Source organism: Spinacia oleracea, chromosome 5, assembly GCF_020520425.1.
Source record: "Spinacia oleracea cultivar Varoflay chromosome 5, BTI_SOV_V1, whole genome shotgun sequence".
Lineage (NCBI taxonomy): Eukaryota > Viridiplantae > Streptophyta > Magnoliopsida > Caryophyllales > Amaranthaceae > Spinacia > Spinacia oleracea.
The window spans coordinates 81,336,365-81,362,980 of NC_079491.1; the positions used below are offsets into that span (position 1 = coordinate 81,336,365).

The 26,616-nt window shown below is 35.8% G+C and overlaps 1 long non-coding RNA gene across 1 annotated transcript; it reads left to right on the forward strand.

Moving 5' to 3' along the window:
* Positions 1 to 11,655: 11,655 nt before the first annotated feature.
* LOC130461045 (uncharacterized) lies at positions 11,656 to 13,232 on the forward strand. The gene is made up of 2 exons (XR_008921339.1): positions 11,656 to 12,222; positions 12,368 to 13,232. It is a non-coding gene; the product is annotated as an uncharacterized lncRNA (long non-coding RNA).
* Positions 13,233 to 26,616: the final 13,384 nt, after the last annotated feature.

Here is a 26,616-nt window from a genome sequence, read left to right on the forward strand (position 1 = left end):
TGCAAAGTTGGTGCAAACAGTTCGGTATCCACCTAGCTTACTCAGCAGTATGCCACCCTCAAAGCAACGGGCAAGCCGAAGCCGCAAACAAGCTAATCCTCAATGCACTCAAGAAGAGAGTTGAAGATGAAAAGAGAAAATGGCTAGAGGAGCTTCCTGGAACACTTTGGTCCCTTCGGACCACCGAGAAAGAAGCCACTGGGAAAACTGAAGGAAATAATTCCCTTGGTCCAAGTATGCATTCAATGCTAAGTCTAATAAATGCGGTTCAGTATTAATTAAACAAGTTAATAATTCAGTGAGATCAAGTGAACTGAATGCCTAGCTAGAGGCCGCTTCAGTTCAAGTGGAATTAATAATATTAATCCACAGCTTACTCTTGACTGAACCCGTAGGGTCACACAAATATTACGTGAACGGATCAAGTATTTGAGTGAAAATATTATTCGTTAAATACTCTATTTATGAACATTCAGAAACGACGGATCTCGGTTCCAGTGGGAGCTGAAATCGTCAAAAGGCAAAATATAGAATGCTCCGGAAATGATGATATTGCCGGAAACGGAAATATGGATCATGACGGAAATATAAATATTATCTAAATCGTAGATGTTGCCGGAAACGGAAACATGACTCGTATCGGAAAATATTATCGGAAATAGAAATATTGCCGGAAAAGGAAATATTACCGGAATCGGAAATATTGTCGGAATCGGAAATAAATTCTGGAATCGAAAATATTAAATATTTGTTCGAATCGGACATATTAAATATTGTTCGAATCGGAAATGAATTCCGGAATCGGAAAACGAATCGGAAGCGCGACGTGCTAACGCTCGACGAACGAGCTTGCGAGACGCTAGGCCCAACGCAAGCGCCAGGCCTAGCGCCAAGCAAGCTCGCGCACGGAGCATTGAGGCAAGGGGCCGAGCAGCAGCACCCAACGAGTGGGCTGCGTGCTGCTTGCTACCAACATATAGTAGAAAAAGCCTCAAGTGCTTTGAGCCAAGTGCTTGGGTTTTAGATAAACCCCAAGCACTTAACTGAACCAATTTTTTCTTTTGAGTAAGTGCTTCGGGTTTTCTATTCACCCAAGCACAAAATTGCAAAATTTACAAAGGCTTGGGGTTCATTATTCACCGGCCCACTTAAACATCCCTTTCACTACTTCACTTAGGTTAATTTGCAAATGAAATTCCCTCCCATACCAAATTTCATTCCCCGCCTTTTGTTTCTCGCAACCTGCTTCCTTCTCGTTGGTTGCTGCCCTAACACCATTGTTTCTTTCCCAAGTCCCAACAACGCCCACCCCAAAAGCACCACCGCGTCATGGCTGCCATAACCCCCCACCCGCGTTTCTCCCCCCTTGCATGCGCGACTCTCCTGCGTTTCTGGAAGCCGTGTCGCCTACTAATGGAAGCTTCCCCCCGTGTTTAATTCTTCGACTCGCCCACTGTTCGAAACCGCCCCCCGCAACCGCCTCATCGCCAGACAATTTAACGACGGACAATTTCGTCGTTGAAGGCCCCAAATTTTGTCGTTAAAACTTTTAACGACGGAAAAAATATTCGTTGTAACAGGTTCCGTCGTTAATTGTTTTAACGATGATGTTCGTCGTTAATATTTAACGATGAAACATCATGTCATCGTTAACAATTAACGACGGATTATGGTTTCGTCGTTAATAATTAACGACGGATTATGATTTCGTCGTTAACAATTAACGACGAATTCGTTGATATTTAACGACGAAGCCAAAATTCGTCGTTAAAAATTTAACGACGAAGCCATAATTCGTCGTTAATAGATACTTATTGAATACAAATTGATTAGAAATAACAATCCAACAACTTACTATTCCGCCAGTAATATTAAAATCATATAATCAAAATCTTATGACTACATTTTCGGAAGCAACTATTTTATCCAGTGATATAAAAAAAATCTATAAATTAATCAATTGAAACCAATGGAAATTTGATTACAAAAAAGAAAGTTGACATCACTTATAGATTTTCAAGTTATGTGAAACCAACAATCACATCCCCTCATCTTGTCATTAAATTCTAAAATTGAATATAAGTAACTCTTGTTTGATCTAAAACAAAAAAAATAAAGAAATCTACATCAAATATAAGTTCGCGCGTCCCTTCTTAGAATAGAGACATTGAGTTGTCGTAGCAACACATCCTTAACTTTATGCTCATCTTCAACTGAACTCATGCGGCTTTTAAGTGCATTATTCTCTTTTTTGTTCCGTGTCCACGAGATTGGTAAGAATGTGATTTTGTTACCTGGACATATATAAAGAAAAGTTGTCATTTGAACATAGAATAAGTAAAGTAAAGTTATTTGACATGATAATTATCATGTCAAATAACTTTACAAAGTGTTGGTTTTTCTTCCACAATTTTCCTGAAGTTCATCCTACAACATGTATAACTGTGAAAAAATCAATATCTTACACAAAAAGCTCTATCTTCAACCAACTATCCAGTTCTAATCTCATAATTAAGTTTCACATAAATAAGCTTAAAGACTACAGAGGTATTTCCAGACAGATTCTTGACAGAATAGAAGTAAAAACAAATTTCATAGTAAACTGCAGCAGCCAACGAAACACCAAAACACCACAAACCCCACCCCAGGATACATTAATCCCACAATTCCCACCTTCTAGGAAGGTTGAAAGCGCAAGACACAATTAAATTCAAAAATAAAAGGTGTCTATCACTATCACTATATCTACAAGAAACTCTAAACAGAAGAATTTTTTACCACAAAATTTGGTGCTTATCATATCCTTACATCTACAAGTAGGTCTTTGAAAGCTTCCTCAGTAGGTATATTGTAGATTAAGTTATTTATCAGTTTATTGAAACACAACCCCCCTAGCAGTTCTCCCAAACTCTACACAGCAGTGCTTCCAAACTCTACACCAGTGAATTGAAAACAGTTTATTTCATTAAAAGCTAGCGTTAGTCACATGGAGCCTGGTTTTCAATAAGATTATATCTAAATGCAATCAAGAAAATACTAACCAGGTATATTTAGGACTTTACAGTTACGAGTACTTGGCGAGAGAACTAGTAAAATTGGTGATCCTACACTTACAATGTAAACAAAACTAAACTACATTGTATGACTTACTGGAATTAAAGTAGCCTAAGAATTAGACAGGTAAATACATTCCAAATAGCCAACTAGTTTGAACCAAATATATAAACTCAAGTTAATTTCTATGTAAATCCAGTAACATGCCCAATAGTTCAGAAATAGGAGAGAAAAATATAACTTATGCTTCTCCTAATGAATATAACAAGTATTTAGTTGTCATCAATATTTATTGGAGTGAGAAAACTACCGTGGTATCATGTGTTTCGATTTTCCCTCTAGGAAATTTTTCTATCGTACCGGTGCCTCCCTGCTTTATCAGTGTCGGATGCTTATAGAATTTCTTGGAATGAAGATTAAAGTAATTAAAGATGATCAGAGCTATTTATTGTTAGGTTATGATACATATGACAATTCATAAATCATGCGGAAAAACCATAAAGCCAGGAAAGCATATTATATTCACATAATCATTTAGCATAGAATTGATGCATACATGTTGTAGCGTGCCTTCCCTAGCTGCGCCCGAACCGAACAAGAACAAGTCTTTAGGACTCCAAATGTCGTCCCTCCGTAGATAGTCCACAGCACGTCCGGATCCGCCTTAAGCTTGACCAACTAGGATCGCCCTTAAGGTACTTAGAATTTTCGGCTATTGTAGGCAATTATATGACTGAATTTTTGCTCTCAAAAATCACTTTGAATACTTGAATACTTGATATAAATTATGAGCCCTTAACTCATATTTATAGACCATGGAATAAGTAATCGAATCCTACTAGGATACGAATTAATTAAATTAGAATCCTAGTAGAATTCTTATTTAATTAATTTATCTTTTAGGATTAGGAATTTTAATCATTAAACAAATCCTATACTCTTTAGGTTTCGTATGTGAACACAAACTCTACACGAGCATGACCCGCAATCGCGCACAGCCCACACGGCCGCTCGGCCCACGCGAGCTACAAGCCCACGCGAGCTGCAGCAATGCTCGCAGCCCATTGCTGCGCGCGCTGCCATGGCCTGCTGGGCCTGGCCTTGCGCTGGGCCTGGCGTGGCCTTGGCTGTTCGTGTGGCGCGCTTGGCTTGCTGGGCGATGGCCTGGCTTCGTGCTGGGCCCTCGTCCGGCAGGCCTCGTCCGATGCTTATTCGTACGATACGCTACCGATTAAATTCCCGGTTCCGGAATTCATTTCCGATACGAACAATATTTAATATTTCCGATTCCGGAATTAATTTCCGTTTCGAACAAATATTTAATATTTCCGTTTCCGGAATTATTTTCCGATTCCGATAATATTTCCGATTCTGACAATATTTCCGTTTCCGGCAATATTTCCGATTCCGGCAATATTTCCATTTCCGATAATATTTTCCGATACGTACCATGTTTCCGTTTCCGGCAACATCTACGACTTGGATAATATTTATATTTCCGATACGATCCATATTTCCGTTTCCGGCAATATCATCGTTTCCGGAGTATTCATTTCTTGCCTGTGACGATCTCAACTCCCACTGAAACCAAGATCCGTCGATTCCGAATATCCATAGATGGAGTATTTAATGCCATTAAATACTTGATCCGTTTACGTACTATTTGTGTGACCCTACGGGTTCAGTCAAGAGTAAGCTGTGGATTAATATCATTAATTCCACTTGAACTGAAGCGGCCTCTAGCTAGGCATTCAGCTCACTTGATCTCACTGAATTATTAACTTGTTAATTAATACTGAACCGCACTTATTAGACTTAACATAGAATGCATACTTGGACCAAGGGCATTATTTCCTTCATTTATATGTATTTTTTATACTGTGACCAATCTGAAACTTTAAGTAGGGAAGGCATTAGGAAAATTATTTTACTGAGCAAGTCCCAAACCCTATTTTTAATGTTGACACGACCTTACATAACATAAACATGACTGCATATTACAGATTTTTACACATTGCTATACTAGAGTTATAATGATTTTTGAAAAAAAGTCCTTAAACTATACCTGGTTATTAGGTAAATGATGCGACAACGACAAAATTTAAGGAGGATCACTGGTATCAACTCTACCAAGTAGACAATGACTAGACACTGAAGAAATAACATGGACAATCAAATTATAAAGATAGAAGGGAGCATATTCAATGATAATCTCCCAAGCAGTTCCTCTCTCATTTCGAGATATAGAATACATGATTGATACATAGGAAAAGCAATAAATTAACGATTACAAACAAAAAGAAAATACATTTTATTACTATGCCCAAAACCATAAAGGATAAGTATATACCTATATGCAGAACACCCTTTTTCGTTTCCAATTTGAATAAACTAAAGTAGTTAGAATAAACTAAAGAAATTAGAAGATATATAAGGTAAACCTTGGTTGGTGCTAAATGGAAACCTGAAAAGTACATAAGTGAAAAACCAGTAACCTGAACCGTAAAGTCTAATGTGGTTAGTCTAAGAGCTACAGTTTCACAAAATTATAATCAAAAAGTTAAATAATAAGGTTTTCATATGCTGCAACAATTTCTACAACATCATCACTATCACCTCCCTCATCGGCTAGCGGAATTCAAGACATAATAGCATGAAAAATAAGTGTTATGTTCTCGGTAACACTACTTTCAAAACTCTTTGGAATTGGAAATGTTACCATGAGAATTATCACTGAGGAGAAACAGTACTGATGAACCAAAGCTTTAGTAAATTGGACCATAGGTAATTAAAATATCAAGCAATAACTATAGTTATGTTATTAAAAGGTATGAAAATTAGAAAACTTCAAATTCCTGAATAATAACACATCACGTTGAAGTATTATAGTTGTTAAATATTCAAAAGAATAATTGGTTTTAATTTGATGAACTACCAAAGAAAATAAAGGAGGCTAATTTACCAACTTTAAAAGTTATATCTAATTAAGAGAAAAAGTGTTGACCTTGGTTTGTAAGTGAGAGTTCCGATGGCACCAATTTATGCTTCACAACCTTAGCAGCCTCATTAACCAAAAATTGGTCTACAATGGCGGAGTTCCATTACTCCGAAAAAATGAAGTGAAACTATTCAAAAAATAATAATTATTAAGATGACAATAATGACTATTATGCCTACATATGAAAATTTGAATCACAAAATATCAATTTGTAGATTACCGAATGAATTAATCTTTGAATCAGACTATTAGAGTAATCAAATTTATAGAGAATTATATAAGATAGAACCCAATAACAAAAATCCCAATTAGCTGCAAACATCAAGAATAACAGGATAATAAAACAATAAACTATTGGACTGAAAAGGAACAAACCTTTGTTGGATCCCAATTCGATGAAATTGATTATCATAAAGCATAATAAGTCGGCAACAGCTGCCGAAAAGCATCAAGAATTTAATTAGAAACAATCTGAAAATTAAATGAAAAAGTTTATCAGAGTATTGAAATACAAGTATGATTGAAATTGAATGGAAAATTGGGAAAACCTAGAGCTTTTCATTTTGTTGGTGAGAAACAAAAGCCAAAGACATACGCTAGAACGTAACCCTAATGCTTTTTCGCTCAAATAAATGACAGGCCTAATTGCTTTGGCTTTTTGTTTAACGACGGTTTTGGCCTTCAGTTTAGAAAGGATGAAATGGTACCGAATATTCGGGGAACCAATAACGAGGATAAATTTTAGTTGTCGTTATAATTACTGATTTACTTCCAGTATTTCAGTTCGTCGTTAAATTGTGGTCGTTAAACAATCAAATTCTAGTAGTGGCCTCTCCTGCGTGCACTTCCGCCGTCGCTGGCTCTCCTTCCGCTGGCCACCGCTAGGTTATTTCTGCAATTTTGTTAATTATCACCAGATTTGTTAATTTTGTTCTGCAAATTTGATGTTATCCCTCAAAGTACCAATGAGTGAATTAACCACTAGTTAATTTTGTTAATTATGTTAACCGCAGGTTAATTTTACTAATAATTTTGTAATTTTGTGAATTAACCACCAGTTACAAGCTCTGTAAGTAGTTTTGAGTTTCCATTTGATGAATTAGTGTAGAAGTGAAAGTCTGTTGGAAGTGATATTATACCTCCTTTGGATCTTCCAGCATCCCAACCATCGAGAATGAATTGCATCCCAACCATATAAGAATGAATTGTATCCCAACCATATAAGAATGAATTGCATCCTGATTTTCAGCAATTGAACAAATATAAAAGTTCCAATTGATGTAAGCACCTTTTGGAAGTGCCCAACCTGGTTAAGGATGTCAGTAAGATGTGCAACCTTTCCGGAATAAGTGTGAACACCAGTAGCTAATACTACTGCCTCTAATTCACCTTGTTTACAGGTTGAACCAGAGAAGACCTCACTACTATACCATAACAGTTCTTTGAGTTGTCCCTTGGAATAATTAGTTTGACAATGAAAGCTGACAGTTTATGGGATTAATGCTTGCTACATATTCTTCCGTTGTGTGTTGGTCGTGTTGTATACCTTGATTCTTATGTGGTTGTTGATGATATATCCACACTTTAAAATTTCAACTTAGTTGATAACAAAGTATTGTCTGCCCCTGAGTATTGTAATGCCAACTTTACTACCTATTTGAACTTGCATGTTAATAATTAGTCAAACAAGTGAATCCTTTTTTATTTGAAATCACATAAATATGCCTAATATGCTTGTGCCTATAACTTTGACAATTCTTTCAGGGAGATGAGCTTCACAACCAGGGAAATATCATGATGCTCCACAGAAATACTTGTGTGTGAGTGTGCTATTGTTTTCTTTATTATAAAGATACATTTTGGTTAGTAATCCCATCAGTTATCTTTTTTATCGGTAGGCAAAGAACAATCTACAAGGGGCTCCTGTTGCCAGAAGTATAGCACTGCAGTTGGCATTCTCATTTAATCTGATGTTCATGTTACTTAAAATCTAGACAATTTCATGACTACGTCATAGAAGGCTTTGAGGTATTTTTTAAATCATTTTCCTGAACACCACTCTGTATGGCAATAAGATGTTATTTTTTCAGTGACTACACCTCATATTTGTCAATGTTGCACTCCATGAGGTTTACTAATGGTCATGTTTTCCCACCTATCACCCCCCAATACTTTTAAGTTAGTGTGGGATCGAGGGGCAATTAATTTTTCTGATTTCGTCAATTTTGGGAGTATTATTTTGGTTCTTTGACTTCGTAAATTTACTTTTTTGTTTCAGGTCTTGGCCTACGATGAAAAGAATGTCAAGGCCTTAGGGTGAGTTTATCCCTAGTCTTGAAGGGAGTCTTGAGGTGAGTCTCAAGCCTAAATCTTGGGATAATGTGGTAAAAGACTACACCAAGTCTTGAAGTGAGTTTGAAAATCCAAGACTCACTCAAGACTAACTTAAGACTCCACTTTTTTCTTCTTCCAATCAAATTATGCCAATCATCAAACTTAATTTATCTTATTTCACCCAATTAAATTATTGATGGTTTATGTACTATTTTGTTTCATTTGCCTTTAAATTTATGTTCTAGAACTTTTGAATTTAATATGTTGTATTATTGTTTCTAATTTGTACGGAATATATGTCAATTTCGAAATTAACATTTTCTGCTTTTTTTTCATTTTTTTCTCGAATTATAAATTACTTTGTTTTAGAGCTGATCAATATGGGCCCGGCCCGACCAAGGTCCAAAAATTACCGGGTTTCTGACCCGATTTTTTTAAAAAATTTGCGGGCTTTGGACAACGCAGAACAACAATTTAGGTATAAATTTGGACTGGCCCGAAATTGGTCCAAAAAGCCCGCTATTTTTGGCCCGAAATAGCGGGTTTTGGGCATACAAAATTGGCCCGAAGCTTGGTCCGTCCCGGCCCGACCGACCTACATAATGGTCAAATTTTTATGCCCTCGGCCCGACCCGAACCCGTCCCGGCCCGCATGTTGATCAGGTCTACTTTGTTTGTATATAAGAAAACATAGTTTCAATATTATTTAGAAAATGTACCAAAAAAAAGATATATACATAAAATATTATTTTAAGAGTTAGGTGAGTCTGAGGTGAGTCTGGGGATAATGTGTAAAAATAAGGTGAGTTTTGTGTGAGTCTGGATAATGAAAAAGTTAGTGGAAAGCTGATGTGGCAGAGTCTGAAGATTGAAAGTGAGTCTGGGGATAAACTCACCCTTATACCTTAGGGCTCAAGCATACAAAGAATTAGGGCCCTGTTCTTTTTGGCTTAATTTTAGTTTCAAAACTTATTTGGCAGTTCAGTTCAGTTCAGTTCAGGAGCATTCAGTTCAGTTCAGTTCAGTTCAGGAGCATTAAGTTCAGTTTAGTTTAGTTCAGTTCAGTTCAGGAGCATTAAGTTCAGGAGCATTAAGTTCAGTTCAATTTAATTTAGTTTAATTCAATTCAATTTAACTTAATAATAATAATAATAATAATAATAATAATATTATTATTATTATTATTATTATTATTATTATTATTATTATTATTTATTATTTATTATTTATTATTTATTACTACCTCCGTTCCTAAAAGTTCTTTACGCTTTCCGTTTTAGTCCGTTCCTGAAAGTTCTTTACACTTCTACTTTATTCCATTTTTACTCTTATTTGGCCCACCATAACTTACCCACTCACAATACTTTAATATTAGTTTCCACCCACTCACATTGGTGGACAATTTATAGCCACTCATTTTCCATTTGTTACCCCACCATCACATGTTCACCAAAATTCCTTAATTACCGTGCAAATAGTAACCGTAAAGATCATTTAGGAACGGATGTAGTATTTATTATTTATTATTTATTATTTATTATTTATTATTTATTATTTATTATTTATTATTTATTATTTATTATTTATTATTTATTATTTATTATTTATTATTTATTATTTATTATTTATTATTTATTATTTATTATTTATTATTTATTATTTATTATTTATTATTTATTATTTATTATTTATTATTTATTATTTATTATTTATTATTTATTATTTATTATTTATTATTTATTATTTATTATTTATTATTTATTATTTATTATTTATTATTTATTATTTATTATTTATTATTTATTATTTATTATTTTTTATTTATTAATTATTATTTATTATTTATTATTTATTATTTATTATTTATTATTTATTATTTATTATTTATTATTTATTATTTATTATTTATCATTTATTATTTATTATTATTATTATTTATTATTTATTATTTATTATTTATTATTTATTATTTATTATTTATTATTTATTATTTATTATTTATTATTTATTATTTATTATTTATTATTTATTATTTATTATTTATTATTTATTATTTATTATTTATTATTTATTATTTATTATTTATTATTTATTATTTATTATTTATTATTTATTATTTATTTATTATTTATTATTTATTATTTATTATTTATTATTTATTATTTATTATTTATTATTTATTATTTATTATTTATTATTTATTATTTATTATTTATTATTTATTATTTATTATTTATTTCGGTAATATATTCTGTTAAGTTAAGTTTAGTTAAGTTTAGTTAAGTTTAATTCTGTTCAGTTCAGTTCAGGAGCATTCAGTTCAGTTCAGTTCAGCTCTAAAGAACAGGGCCTAGGTCAATTAGAGGTAATTATCTGTAATTTGTTTCATTTTGGCTGGGTAGTGGTAAGTTTATATTTATATGGCAGTGATTTTCTATATAAGGGCTTCAATGTATATTAATTTTTTTCGTGATATCTCTCTGGTTACTTTCTGTTTTCAATTTGTTCTAAAATGTTGTTTTTGATCTGGCAAAGGCACTTGAAGTTACCCTTGGCGATGACACAATTGCTGAAGTTTTAAGGTATTTTGGTGTTTTTTTCTGATGTTTTTGACTCTGCATTATTTGATGTTTACCAGTGCATACCTTTTTAATTGTGTCAAGTGTGATGCTTTGCCAAGTTCTAGAGAATTTATAGTACGAGTATTTGTAAAGATTTTGTTAGGTTTGCTAGTTTCATGCAAAAAAAAAGACTTCTTATATTTATTGAGGTTAACAGGATCATATATGAATTGAGATTTTTTTCATTCATCCCACAGGTAGAGCTGGCGATGGGTTGGGTTGGGTCGGGTCGAAATCAGGTCGACCCATTTATAAACGGATTGAGATTTTCCCAACCCAACCCGACCTGCTTAATTAAACGGTTTGAAATTTTCAACCCAACCCAACCCAATGATAAACGGGTTGACCTGAAGTTGACCCGTTTAATTTTTTTTTTTTCACTTTTAAGTGTAAATTGACTTAACTATAGAGTCGCGAGGTGATATTTTTGTGGCATATCTCATAGAAAAAAGTAATACTTAAATATGTATTTGACATGTATCAAAATGTCAAATAATTATTCATTTTTGAAGGAAAAATGAGAAATAAAATATTTTAAATAAAATTCTACAGATGTATATTACATACTTGCTTGAACTTAAACGGGTTAGGCGGGTTGTTTTCGGGTTGAACATTTCAACCTGACCCAACCCATTTAATTAAACGGGTTGCGTTGGGTTGACCCATTTAATTAAACGGGTTGAAAATCTTGACCCAACCCTTTATTATTGGGTTGGGTTCGGGTTGGGTTGGTGGGTTGGGTCAATTTTTGCCAGCTCTATCCACAGGGAGGCTAAAGAAAGTCTAGGAAAAGGAGATTTCACGCGAACTTCAACATGTATTATATTACACGAGTAGTCAGGGTAACAAAACTTTTTGCTTTTGGTGTTTTTGGCCTTTTTTTAGTGGAATCATTTTTATTGATGAGTCTTACAGGATTCGTAAAGGTGAAAAGACCAGATAAACTTCCTACATGACATATAATAAATAGGTTGGTCTCTTTTTCTTGCTTGTTTGCAGATCATTCCCAGCTCTTTGGGTTCATCAAGTGGTAGATTGAGTTTAAAGTCTGGTTCAAAATGTACCCGTTGATGATATTGTTGTTGTTGGTGAGAAGAGAAACTCTTCTGGTTTATATTCCAGTCAAGGGAGTTCATCCCAATCAAGTTTTCCTACATCAATGGGTGATATGCAAGAACATATGAGAAAGCAGATGAAGATCCTGCCATGAGAACAGTGAGTTGGCTGATAATTATCGTTTCTGAATTGCATTTGATATATTTCTTAACTCATAAGTGCACCTCTAATTTAAAATTTGAGATGAGATATTTAATGCCTCTAGAATGCTGCTGTATTTTGTTGTTGTTATGGAATCTATCAGGTGTTATCTTTGATGTTGAAAATTATGAGCCCATATATGATGGCCAGCTTGAGTGAGCAATTAATTTGGCCTTAAGCTTTCAAAGAAGACGTTGTAAAAGCTCAAAAAGCCATGTCAACATTGTCACCTGAAGATCTGGATAAAATGATACTTTATGTTTCTATCCACTTTCTCTAGTTGTCAATCTTGAATCAGTAGGTTTCTAGAGAGAGGGGATCTCCCTTCTCTCTAAAAACCCTAGCCCCCAAATTACAGAAAAATTCCCAGCCCCTTTTCCTGATAAACTTCTTCAGTTATCTGAAAGCCGCAGCCGTCGTTGGTTTCTTCCATCGTCTCGCCCCGATCTTTTATCAGTTGTTCCGATCTCGATCCTCTCCTTGTTGTTGGTGGTTTTCTTTAACCGTCCCGCCACCTCTTTTGTTTTGACCGATCTCTCTTCACCGATGATCTTCCGGGAAGACAGATCTTTGACCCAGTCGGTGGATTCGCCGCCGATGCTGCCCCGTCTGCGATGGGTTGTTCCGTTGAGTTTTTGATGATGGGTTTCTCGATGAAGGGTAGTCGGTGCCTGTTTTTGACCGGTCTTCTCTTCGTCGGTGATTGCGATGTCTTATCGCCGCCGTGTGGTTTGTTGGTGCCGCCGCCTTCGTTTCTGTCTTTGGTGGTCATTGAAGATGCTAGGCCTGGCTTCCTCTAGAAGCCTGTAGTTTATTATTATTATTTCTTTTTTAGTTTATTTCCTGTATTTTGTTTTGTTTTTAGTTATGTTGTTTTATATTTCCCTTTATCTATTGGTCTTTCCCTGAGATAGGGAGACCATAGATATGTGTACCTTTCCTTATTTAAAAAAAAAAAACTTTCTCTAGTTGTCTTAACGAGTCACCATACCTCACCAAAGTATAACATCATTTCGAAAAGATATCAATGAGTTTCCAATTTCAACTGTGTACCAAAAATGTTTTGCCTGATGAGCGAATACGGTTATTTTAGTCAAAATATGACATATAATGATCAAATAAGCCTTAAATGTGCATAACTTAACCGAAGTAGCTGAGAATGAGTCTTATAAACATAAAAATAAGTATAATTAACATGTAAAGGTTTTAGAACACCTATTTAGATTTATTATTTGAGAGTTAGGAGCGAAAATGATCATCATAGTCAAAATATGACGTATAACGGTCAAACGAGCGTTAAATGTACATAACTTGACCAAACTGGGTGAGAATAAGTCTTAGCTACATAAAACTAAGTGTATTAAACATGTAAAGGATTATACCTATTTAGGTTCATTAGTTAAGAGTTGGGAGCGAAAAGGACAATTTAAGTCAAAATATTATATATAACGATAAAACGAGCCTTAAATGTGCATAACCAATATAGCAGATAATGAGTCTTGTCAACCTAATACCAAGTATATTAAACATGCAAGTAAAGGGTTTAAAATACCTATTTAGGTTCATTAGTTGATAGTTGGGACCGGAAATGGTTATTTTAGTTAAATTATGACGTATAACGATCAAACCAGCCTTAAATATGCATAACTTAACCGAAGTAGCTAAGAATGAGTCTTAAAAACATAAAACTGAGTATACTAAACATGTAAATGGTTTAGAATACCTGTTTATCTTCATTAGATGAGAGTTGGGAGCGAAAACAACCATTATAGTTAAAATATGTCATATAACGATCAAACGAGCCTTATATGTGCATAACTTGACAAAAGTAGATGGAAATGAGTCTTATTAACCTAATATTAAGTATATTAAACATGTTAAGGGTTAAGAATACCTATTTAGCTTCATTAGTGGAAAGTTGGGAGCCAAGACAACCATTATCGTCAAAATATGTCCTATAACGATCAAACGAGCCTTAAATGTGCATAAGTTGATCAAAGTAGATGAGAATGAGCCTTATCATCGTAATACTAAGTATTTTAAACATGTAAAGGGTTTATAATACCGATTTAGCTTTATTATTTGGGAGTTGGGAGCGAAAACAACCATTATAGTCAAAATATGTCATATAACGATCAAACGAGCCTTAAATGTGCATAACTTGACTTAAGTAGATGAGAATGAGTCTTAGCAACCTAATAATAAGTACATTAAAAATTTAACGGGTTTATAATACCTATTTAAGTTTTTGGGATAGAGTTGGGAGCGAAAGCGACCGCAATAGTCAAAATATGATTAATAACGATCAAACAAGCCTTAAATGTGCATAACTTGACCAAAGTAGACGAGAATGAGTCTTACCAACCTAATACTAAGTATATTAAACGTATAAAGGGTTTAGAATACCTATTTAGGTTCATTAGTTAAGAGTTGGAATCGAAAACGACCATTTAAGTCAAAATATGACATATAACGATCAAACGAGTCTTAAATGTGTGTAACTTGACCAAAGCAGATGAGAATGAGTCTTAGCATCCTAATATTAAGTATTTTGAACATGTAAAGGTTTTAGAATACCTATTTAGATTCATTCGTTGAGAGTTAGGAGCGAAAAGAACCATTATAGTCAAAATATGTCCTATAACGATCAAACAAAGTAGATAAAAATGAGTCTTATCAACCTAATACTAAGTATAATAATCATGTAAAGTATTTATAATGCCTATTTAAGTTCATGGGTTGAGAGTTGGAAGCGAAAACAAACATTATTGTCAAAATATGACCTATAAATATCAAACAAGCCTTAAATGTGCATAATTTGACCAAAGTATATGAGAATGAGTTGTAGCAACCTAATATTTGGAATATCAAATATTTAAAGGGTTTAGAGTACCTATTTAAGTCCATTGGTTAGAGTTAGGAGTGAAAACGACTATAATAGTCAAAGTATGACATATAACGATCAAACGAATCTTAAATGTGTATAACTTGACCAAAGTTGATGAGAGTGAGTCTAGAACCTATTACTAAGTGTATTAAACATGTAATGGGCTTAGAATACTTATTTATGTTCATTAGTTAAGAGTTGGAACAAAAAACGACCATTCTTGTCAAAATATGACATATAACGATCAAACGAGCCTTAAATTGCATAAGTTGATCAAAGTAGGGGAGAATGAGTCTTACCATCCTACTATTAAGTATATTAAACATGTAAAAGGCTTAGAATACCTATTTAGCTTCATTTGTTGAGAGTTGGGAGCGAAAACAACCATTATAGTCAAAATATGTCCTACAACGGTCAAACGAGCCTCAAATGTGCATAACTTGACCGAAGTAGATGATAATGAGCCTCAGCCACCTAATAATAAGTATATGAAACATCCAAAGGATAGAGAATACGTATTTAGGTTCATTAGTATAGAGTTGGGAGCAAAAACGACCATTATAGTCAAAATATGTCATATAACGATCAAACGAGCCATAAATTGCATAACTTGACTAAAGTAGATGAGAATGAGTCTTAGAATCCTAATATTAAGTATATTTAAACCGTAAAGGGCTTAGAATACTTATTTATCATCATTAGTTGAGAGTTGGGAGCGAAAACAACAATCATAGTCAAAATATGACATATAACGATCAAACGAGTCTTAAATTGCATAACTTGACCAAAGTAGATGAGAATGAGTCTTATCATACTAATATTAAGTGTATTTTATATGTAAAGGGCTTAGAATACGTATTTAGGTTCATTAGTTGAGAGTTGGGGGCGAAACAACAATTATAGTCAAAATATGAAATATAACGATCAAACGAGCGTTAAATGTGCATAAGTTGACCAAAGTAGATGAGAATGAATCTTATCATCCTAATATTTAGTATATTAAACGTATAAGGGGTTTGGAATACTTATTTAGGTTCATTAGTTAAAGTTGGAACCAAAAACGGTCATTTAAGTCAAAATTGTTCATATAACTCAATTATTGTTTTAAAATAATGTTTATATTATATTTTACAATATTCATGTCTCTAACTAGATTATTATGTGATTTTTTGTTGGATTTGATTATAGGTATTCATGAACAAACCAAGGGAGCGTTCCTTCACGACTGATGAAATAAAATGTGTTCGAGACAAGTTGGCACGATTTATTACTAATGAATGTCGTTGATTGTTCGCGTTTTTAGCATTATAATGAATCTAATACTTTAGTTAGCTATTGTAGACACCTAATTTGTGTCTCCCCTTTGGGATGATGACGATACCATTATCCTAGGTGATTAGAGTAACTCCAGGCGGAAATCCCAATTGTTAAGAATATTTCCAAATTCAAGATCCAAAATCCTACCCCCGAGACCGTTCCCCTTTCGGTTCTCGGTACAAAATACAATTTTCAAAAATCAATTTCAAAATCCAAGTACAATCTCATCTAGTAGACCATCCCATTGGTTTTACTAGGCCTTTTCCAATCAAAATCATATAAGGCAAGTCAAATTCGGGCGGCGACCCACAAAACCGAGCATGCCGGGACCCGTCCTGTAAAACCGGAATTCAAAAACCCGAGAAAGGCTTGTTTTAAGACGCTAAAAGATGCCTTAACCTCCAAGAAAATACAAAACGCCAAACCTAGTACTATTCGTACAACAGGTACAACACTACAAGACGAAACAAGGACGATTCCCCGTCCTTGCTTTGGCGGCATTCAAGCCACGTCACCAGCGCCCAGCGCTGGTCCAGCGCCCTGCGCTGACGTGTGCTGGTGCCTTGCACCAATTCCTTCTATAAATACCCCTCATTTTCAGCACAATGGGGAGGAGAACAACAATACAACGTCGTAATTTCGACATTACACCTCAAAATACAAATAAAAAACTCCTCAAAAACACATACAAAATTCCTAAATTCAAAAGCAATTGGGAGCTCTTGCCTAAATCTAACTAGGTAAATCCGAATCCCATTCTAATCAACTATGTTGTTTTGATTTCTAAATGATTAGAAAGTTGGTGTTTTTAATCATTAAAAAACACCACTTGCAAAAATCATACATGTTTTCCAAAAATACAAACTTTTTCAAAATGCAAAATACAAATTTCTCAAGATTCAAGGATGTCCAAGTTGTTTACAATCACCTCTTGGACTAGAATCATCTTCAAACATGGGGTAATCAAAGATGACACCTTTTAACATTTAAAGGTTTAGTCTTTTGAGATTCAAAACTCCATTTTCAATATACAAGTTCAAGTTTTCAATTTTCAAGATCCCACCATGTTTAAGGTTGTTCATGGTTACTTCCCTAAACTAGGATCATTTCAAGTTCAAATTTCAATCATTTCAAGTTCAAACTTCAATTATTTCAAGTTCAAAACTACAATATTCAAGCTTTCAAGTTCAAGTTTAATATGCAAAATCTAGGACATTTGGGTTGAGCAACCTCTCCCAAGTTGAGATTTTTGGCTTTGAATTCGTGTCAGGCGCACTTATTTTTAAGGAGCCGCTTGGCGTTCGAACCTCATGTGCCCAAGTACAAATTTCAATTATGCACCTTTCAATATTGCAATTTCAATATCGAACATTTCAATACCGCAATTTCAATATCGCACTTTCAATACCGCACTTTCAATACCGCAATTTCAATATCGCAATTTTAATACCGCAATTTCAATACCGCACTTTCAATTCCGCATCTTTACTTGCCTAGTCCATTTCTAGGCAATGTGAACCTACTCCCTAGTCCTTTTCTAGGGGGTCTTGTATTTACTAATTCCGCACTTTATTTAGTATTGTGATGTTTCTTTATTTGCTTTATTGCTTTCATCACCAACATGCTAAATACAACAAAATGCAAAGGTTACATCACGCTTAACAAAGATATTTTTGGACAAACCGGCCTTAGGTTCCTTAAATCAATCTTTAAAGCAAAAGTGACCACCATACAATTAGAGATTCAACTTGCTCTAAATGCAAACCCACATAGTCTAATCTAGGGTTTATTTTCGAAAACAATGTTGTGCCAACGTACTTAAATATTTCTAAAGCTCGTGGAATAAGCATTTTTGTTCCCGTGCCCGGATCTCACCCATCCGTTTCAAGGATTCAAGGCCTTATCCAAAATAGAGTCACTTGCGGTCTTTCCAAACGAGACTTTAAATTTTCTTGGTGGCGACTCCTTCGAGGTGCAAAAATTGTACGGTTTTCTAAAGAACCGCCCCTCTTGCAGAACGGGAAACAAGTTTTGACACAAAAAAAACCCCCTACAATTCTGGCGACTCTGCTGGGGAATCTACTAATTTCAATTCGAAAATGCGGGCAGATTTCGAGCAACAAGCCACTGACCTGCTTAAGTACTGGATGCCAGCACTGGCGCCAGGCGCAGCCCCTGCGCCCAACGCCACTACCTGCATCCAGGACAGTGGCTCACAGTGGCTTGTTGCCCACTTTTGCTCAACTTTTCGTGTTGGGAGTTAGTCTGTTTTTGAATCTGGAAGGACGCTCCCAAGCCTCGTGAACAAGTGCCGAAAAATGAGCTTTACAAATACAAATTCAAGTACGATTTCAATTTCAATTTCTAGGCATTTCATGCATTTTTCGAAAACCATATTGTGCAAAATGAATTTCTACCTTCGCCCAAACGGATGTGTTCTACATTCGGGCTAGCCCCGGGGGCAACGAAATGGTGACTCTCCATACGGTTCCCGACCAAAGTGTGTGACTATTTCCGCGCCTACCAAAACTTGGCATTTACTTGACATTCCCGATGTCAAGTATGGAGGCCGTCTGCCGACACACACTTCCCTTAGGCGGATGTGAAAGCTCGTCGCCGGATCCGTCTCTTAGCCAAGTACCTTTTGACACCCAAAGCCGACCACTTGCATCATACAAAACTTAGACCGACCTTAGGTTGAGAACTTTGCATGTCGCATTCATATTCATGACTAGTGTGACAACGTGCTACTTGTGCATTGTGTGGGCGTCTTTGCACGCGTGAATGGCTAACCTCGAGTTCTAGCTTGCCAAAACCAATTAGCCTCCAACTAGGAAGCCAAACCCCTAGGAGCATCATTCAAGCCTCATGCATCTAAATCGCCGATTTTAGGGTCTGTAGGAGTGTCACTCCATTTGATTCAAAACCCTTAAACACGCCTCACGCACAAATATCAAATCCAAGATTCAATCCAACGACGTCATAATGCCAGATTTTCAAGTCCCAAATTCAAATTTAAAATTCAAAATTCAATCCAACGGCGTCATAATGCCGGATTTTCAAGTCCCAATTTCAAATTTCAAATTCAAAATTCAATCCAACGGCGTCATAATGCCGGATTTTCAAGTCCAAATTCCAAGTTTCAAAATTCAAAATTCAATCCAACGGCGTCATAATGCCGGATTTTCAAGTCCCAATTTCAAATTTCAAATTCAAAATTCAATCCAACGGCGTCATAATGCCGGATTTTCAAGTCCAAATTCCAAGTTTCAAAATTCAAAATTCAATCCAACGGCGTCATAATGCCGGATTTTCTAGTCCAAATTTCGAGTTTCAAATTCAATCCAAATTTTAAAATCCAAGCCTCAATTTCAAAATTCAAATCCAACGGCGTCATAATGCCGGATTTTCTAATCCAAATTTCGAGTTTCAAGTTCAAATCCGAATTTTCTAGAACCTCAATTTTCAAATCCAAATCCAACGGCGCCATAATGCCGGACTTTCTAAATTGAAATTTCGAGTTTCGAGCTTCAAGTCAAGACTCAATCCAACGACGCATAATGTCGGATCTCCTAGTCAAAATTTCCATTTCCAAAGTCAAACCTCAAATCCAACGACGCCATGATGCCGGATTTTCTAGTTCAAATTTCGAGTTTCAAGTTGCAAGTTCAAAACCCAAATCCAATGGCGTCACGCCGGATTTCCTATTTCAAACATTCAAGTCTTCAAACCTCAAACTCGAGTTGCCAATTCCAATCTCGAAGTCTCAAGTTCAAATATCCGAGCCCATACCGGCATAATACCAACTTTCCAATTCGACCTTCCAAATTTCAAGCCAAATTCAAATTCCAAATTCATCTTCAAGCTACAAAGGAATCTTGCTTTCCATTGCTCCCCAATACAAAATTCAAAACATTTCCAACGGGTTGAAACTCCCCAGAAATAATACAAATTCAAATTCCATATTCTATCCATGGGTTGAAACTCCCCAGAAATAATACAAATTCAAATTCCATATTCTATCCACGGGTTGAAACTCCCCAGAAATAATACAAGTTCGAGATTCCATTCAACGGGTTGAAACTCCCCAGAAATAATACAAATTCAAATTCCATATTCTATCCACGGGTTGAAACTCCCCATAAATAATACAAGTTCGAGATTCCATTCAACGGGTTGAAAATCCCCTGAAATAATACAAGTTCAAATTCTATCCACGGGTTGAAACTCCCCTAAAATAATACAAGTCCAATCTTCCAACGGGTTGAAACTCCCCTAAAATAATACAAATTCTAATTCTCAAGCGGGTTGAAATTGAAGGAAATAATGCCCTTGGTCCAAGTATGCATTCTATGTTAAGTCTAATAAATGCGGTTCAGTATTAATTAACAAGTTAATAATTCAGTGAGATCAAGTGAGCTGAATGCCTAGCTAGAGGCCGCTTCAGTTCAAGTGGAATTAATGATATTAATCCACAGCTTACTCTTGACTGAACCCGTAGGGTCACACAAATAGTACGTAAACGGATCAAGTATTTAATGGCATTAAATACTCCATCTATGAATATTCGGAACCGACGGATCTTGGTTTCAGTGGGAGCTAAGATCGTCACAGGCAAGAAATGAATACTCCGGAAACGATGATATTGCCGGAAACGGAAATATGGATCGTATCGGAAATATAAATATTATCCAAGTCGTAGATGTTGCCAGAAACGGAAACATGGTACGTATCGGAAAATATTATCGGAAATGGAAATATTGCCAGAATCGGAAATATTGCCGGAAACGGAAATATTGTCAGAATCGGAAATATTACCGGAATCGGAAAATAATTCCGGAAACGGAAATATTAAATATTTGTTCGAAACGGAAATTAATTCCGGAATCGGAAATATTAAATATTGTTCGTATCGGAAATGAATTCCGGAATCGGAAAATTTAATCGGAAGCGCATCGTACGAATAAGCATCGGACGAGGCCTGCCGGACGAGGCCCAGCACGAAGCCAGGCCATCGCCTAGCAAGCCAAGCGCGCCGCACAAACAGCCACGCCAGGCCCAGCGCAAGGCCAGGCCCAGCAGGCTGCGCAGCGCGCACAGCGCGCACAGCACGCGCAGCGCGCAGCGCGCGCGGGCGCTGCGTGGGCTGCTGCTCGCGCGCACGCATGGGGGCCCATCGTGGCTGCCGTGCGTGTGTGTGCAAGTGTTTGTGTTCGTGCACGTTTCCTAAAACATGCAGAGTTCGGTTAATGATTAAATTCCTAATTCTATTTGATAAATTAATTAAATTAGAGTTCTTGTAGGATTCTAGGTTTAATTAATTTGTATCTGAATAGGATTTCGATTCCCTTTCCATACCCCTATAAATATGAGGCTAGGGCTCACAATTTATAAGAAGTTTCAAAGTATTCAAAAGTGAGTTTTTTTGAGAGAAAATTAAAACACACATCTTGCTCATAAAAGTGCCGAAATTTTCTAGTACCTTAAGGGCGATTCTAGTTGGTCAATCTTAAGGCGGATCCGGACGTGCTGTGGACTATCTACGGAGGGACGACACTTGGAGTCCTAAAGACTTGTTCTTGTTCGGTTCGGGCGCAGCTAGGGAGGGCACGCAACAAAGAGTATGCATCTAAATTATGCTATATGATTATGTGTAAATAATATGTTGTCCTGGGTTAATGGTTGTTTCCGCATGATCTATGTAATGTCATATGTATCATAACCTAACAGTGGTATCACGAGCCCCTTATTATTTTCATAATCTAAATTGCATGAACATGGTTAAATATTACAAATTTGCAAGAATTAAAAGGGGTGATTAATTTTCGTAATTGTTAATTAATTGCAAATTGCGTTTATTTAATTATACGTACGCAGTTTTTCGGCAGTTTCTTCGTTACTCATCCGAATTGAGTGATTTTTGTGTCAATTCCGCATGTAAAAGGCATTCTAAAATTTCTCAAATTCGAAGCCTAACTATGACTTTTCGAAGGTTTTAGTTTTTCGAATGCAAAATTTCGTAAATTTAAGATGTTAAATTAAATATTTGCGATTCTTGTTGATAAATCTTGAATTTTTGATTGACCTACTGCATATGTTTAACAAGTTTGAATGCCTAGTCTTGTTAATTATGCAATCTATTTTGTAATTATGATTAATTTGTTGAAAATTAGAATAATTTAGAATTAATTTGATTTTCATAATTAATTGTAATTTAATTAGAAACCTATGATTAAAAACCACCATAAAAATTGTAAATTTATGATAAATTTTAAATTTTTATGACCTAGACTTGAATCCATAACAATCGGAAATCAATTGGATAATAAATTTTCGATTTTTCGCCCTAAAATTATGAAATTAATATTATTTATTAATTTGTCATTAATTTTAAATATAAATTTTAAATTTTATGCGATTCGTTCATAAAACTTGCACGCACGAAGCAATGGACGCTTCGTGTTACCCTTAAGGGGTGTTGTATAATGCGGGCATGCGACGACGAGCAAGGGAGCTCGTCGCCCGTGCGGCACGAATGCAATGAGCAAGGGCGTAGTGCACGAGCACAAGGCAGCAGCCCTGCCTTGTGTCGTGTGCCACGAGCAATGGACGAATGGGCATGGGCGAAGGGCGAGCCAAGGCAGTCGCGTGTGGGCAGCAAGCGAGCTGCGCCACAACGCGCGCTGCCTCGCACAAGAGCGCGCAGCCTCGCGCGCAGCGAGCGCAAGCTCGCGTGCCACGAGCGCTGCGCCCAGCATTGCTCGCGCGCACAGCGAGCGATGTCGCCCGCCCAGCGAGCGATGTCGCGCGCCCAGCGAGCGATGGCTCGCGCGCTCAGCGAGCGATGTCGCGCGCGCACTGCGAGCGATAGCTCGCGTGCGATGAGCGCTGGCGCGCGCAGCGAGCACCAATGCGTGCGGAGGCTTGCGATGGGGATGCAACAGCTATGCGACGAGCGCATGGGCTGCGCGCACATGGCCAGCAATGGCTGTGTGCGTACGGCCCATGGGCGTGCAACGCGTAGGGTGTTTGCGTTACGATTAAAGATCGTTTTGAATGTTTAATTTGAAAATTTCAGTTCACGTAATTTTAATTAATTTTAAAATTAATAATTTAAATTATTTTCTTGGATTTTAATTTTGAATATTGTAATTATAATAAATGTTATTTATTCTAATTATTTTACTAAAATTAAAATCATGAATTAATTTAAATACGACTGAAATTAAATTAAACTTTTTGGATTCAATTATAAATTGATATGAGCTTTAAATTTTAATTAAATTTGTATGTTTCCGGTTGGACTAGAAATACATTTTTATGTTTAAAATTAGTAAAGCATATAAATTTATTGGTTTAAGTGGGAGCGCTTTTAGTCATAAACTCTTGATTAGGTCTACAAATCCTTAAGGTTAAAACAACTTGATTAGAATTAATAAGGACTGAATAATTGGTAGATTATTGGTGCCCTTGATTAATTGCTGCAAATGTTTACGTGATGCATAATGTGTTTTACTAACCAGCTATGTGGGCCATTCATGATAATGAATGGGTGAATGGTATATATTGTATATGTACTGTTTTGCAGGTTATGAAGTGACTAGTATGGCCCAAATAGGATAGAAAATATGGTCTGCGTACCATTAATTTGAATGTAATTGGTCTAAAGTACCAAAGTTATTTTTCAATTCAAATATGGTCTGCGAACCATCAAATAGTTGTAATTAGTTATAGCTTATCCTATTTGAAGAAAATGGTGCCTCCCACGGAGATTTTCAAGACGGACTTTGAAGTCAAAGCTTCAAGATGAAGTCGGGCCATACTAGATCACATTTATCTTATGCATGTTTTAAGTTATTTATTGTTTTAAATATGTCTTAAAATGCATGAGATCAAAAGCTTGATTATGTTGCATGATTAAGGATTTTAGTTCACTTAAAATCTAACCAACATAGTAAGAGCCTTAAGTTCCAAACTTAAAAATTGAGTTAAAAGGTGCCATGCCAAAATATACACTTGCTTGGATATCCTTTACATCAATCTAGTAATAGTTTTCGCTCAGCGAGGTGTTACTTATTGGTCCTAAAGGGGCAAGGTACACAAATAATTGTGAGTACATGTTAGTTTTGGTGAAACTCAACGATATAAGTAAGGAGTCCTTTTATGTCGTGGCAAATTCGATAGGTTTACCTAATAAGTTCTTAGACGTACCTATCAACCAAGAATAGTTTCTAGACTATTAGCAAAAGGCTTTTTCTTACCTAAGATGTTCTAGGATTAAGTCGACAAACTGTGCTTAGTTCTTCAATGATTTTAGGATCTTGGAATCATTTTATTCACACCTGCCGGAACACATAATTTGAATAAAATGCTTAATAAACATTGAATTATGCATGTATGCTAGAATTTAAGTTTATTAAGAGAAACTGTGAATGGTTATTTATTTGTTTATTCTTTTCAATTGTAGTATTAATATGGCAAACAACAATCAAAACATCATCATGGGTTCTGAGCTTATGGTCAAGCTGAACCTGACAAATTTTCTTGAATGGGAAGCTAAGCTAGTTGAAATAGTCAAACTCAATGGACTTGAGTATGTACTGTCACATCCCATGCCAAGCTACTATGCCAGAGACATGACCCCTGAGAGATTTTACGCCTGGGATGCGGATCTCAAAAAGGTTATGAGTCTCATGCTGAACAATATCCCTAATGATTGGGCTAAAAGGTTTGTAGCCTATGAACCTTTTACGCTCATCAAGAATCTGAGGGATATCTGTCGTGGAAGTACGGAGGACAGGGACCTGAACGTCCATGAGTTGATTGAATCAATGTCTGGTCTAAAGGTTAGTTCTCCCAACAGGTGTTATAGGATGGAGGTCCAAGAAACACATGTTCAGCTCCTTCGCACTAAACAGAGGGTAGGCGTCCCACTGAGGTTCCATGTGGATCTTATGTGTTCATATTTTGATCGCCTAAGTCTACTAGGAACACCAATAAGCGAAAGGATGGCAGTCTCTGTCTTGCTCAATTCACTACACAGTGGGTTTGGTCGCTTCAAGCAACTATACCTAAGTGAACCAAGAGAAGAAACAGTTGCAGAATTTATTCACCTTGTCAGAAAGGCTGAAATAGTACTGGACTGTGAAGCCAAAGATTTACTCAAGGCTAGAAAGAGACCATTCAAGAAAGGTGGAAAGTCCAAGGGCAATGCTAAATCAAAGCAGGACAAGTCCACATCAAGCTGTCTTTATTGTGATGGAATAGGCCATTACAAAAGAGAATGTCCAAAGCTAAAGGAAGATCAGAAGAACGGAACAGTCGTTCCATCTTCAGGTATTTTCGTTATAGACTGTATACTTGCTAATTCAACTTCTTGGGTATTAGATACAGGTTGTGGCTCACACTTATGTTCCAATCCACAGGGACTAAGAAGAAGTAGAAAGTTAAGCAAGGGTGAAGTCGACCTACGAGTGGGAAATGGAGCACTGATTGCTGCATTAGCTGTAGGAACTTACTATTTGTCGTTGCCCTTCGGGCTAGTTTTGGAACTGGAAGAATGTTTCCATGTTCCAAGTCTTACTAAAAACATCATTTCAGTTTCTTGCTTAGATGCCAAGGGATTTTCCTTTTTAATAAAAGACAATAGTTGTTCGTTTTATTTTAAAGAGATGTTTTATGGATCTGCTAGATTAGTCAATGGACTTTATTTATTAGATCACGACAAACAAGTATATAACATAAATACCAAAAAGGCCAAAAAGGATGATTCAGATCTCACCTATCTGTGGCATTGTCGATTAGGCCATATAAACTTGAAACGCTTAGAAAGACTTCAAAGGGAAGGAATTCTAGAACCATTTGACTTAGAGGATTATGGTAAATGCGAATCATGTTTACTTGGCAAAATGACAAAGCAACCTTTCTCTAAAGTTGGAGAAAGAGCAAATGAACTATTGGGTTTAATCCATACAGATGTATGTGGACCAATGAGTACAAATGCTAGAGGTGGTTTCAGCTACTTTATCACTTTCACTGATGACTTCAGTAGGTATGGTTATGTCTACCTAATGAAGCATAAGTCTGAATCCTTTGACAAATTCAAGGAATTTCAGAATGAAGTAGAGAATCAATTAGGCAAGAAGATT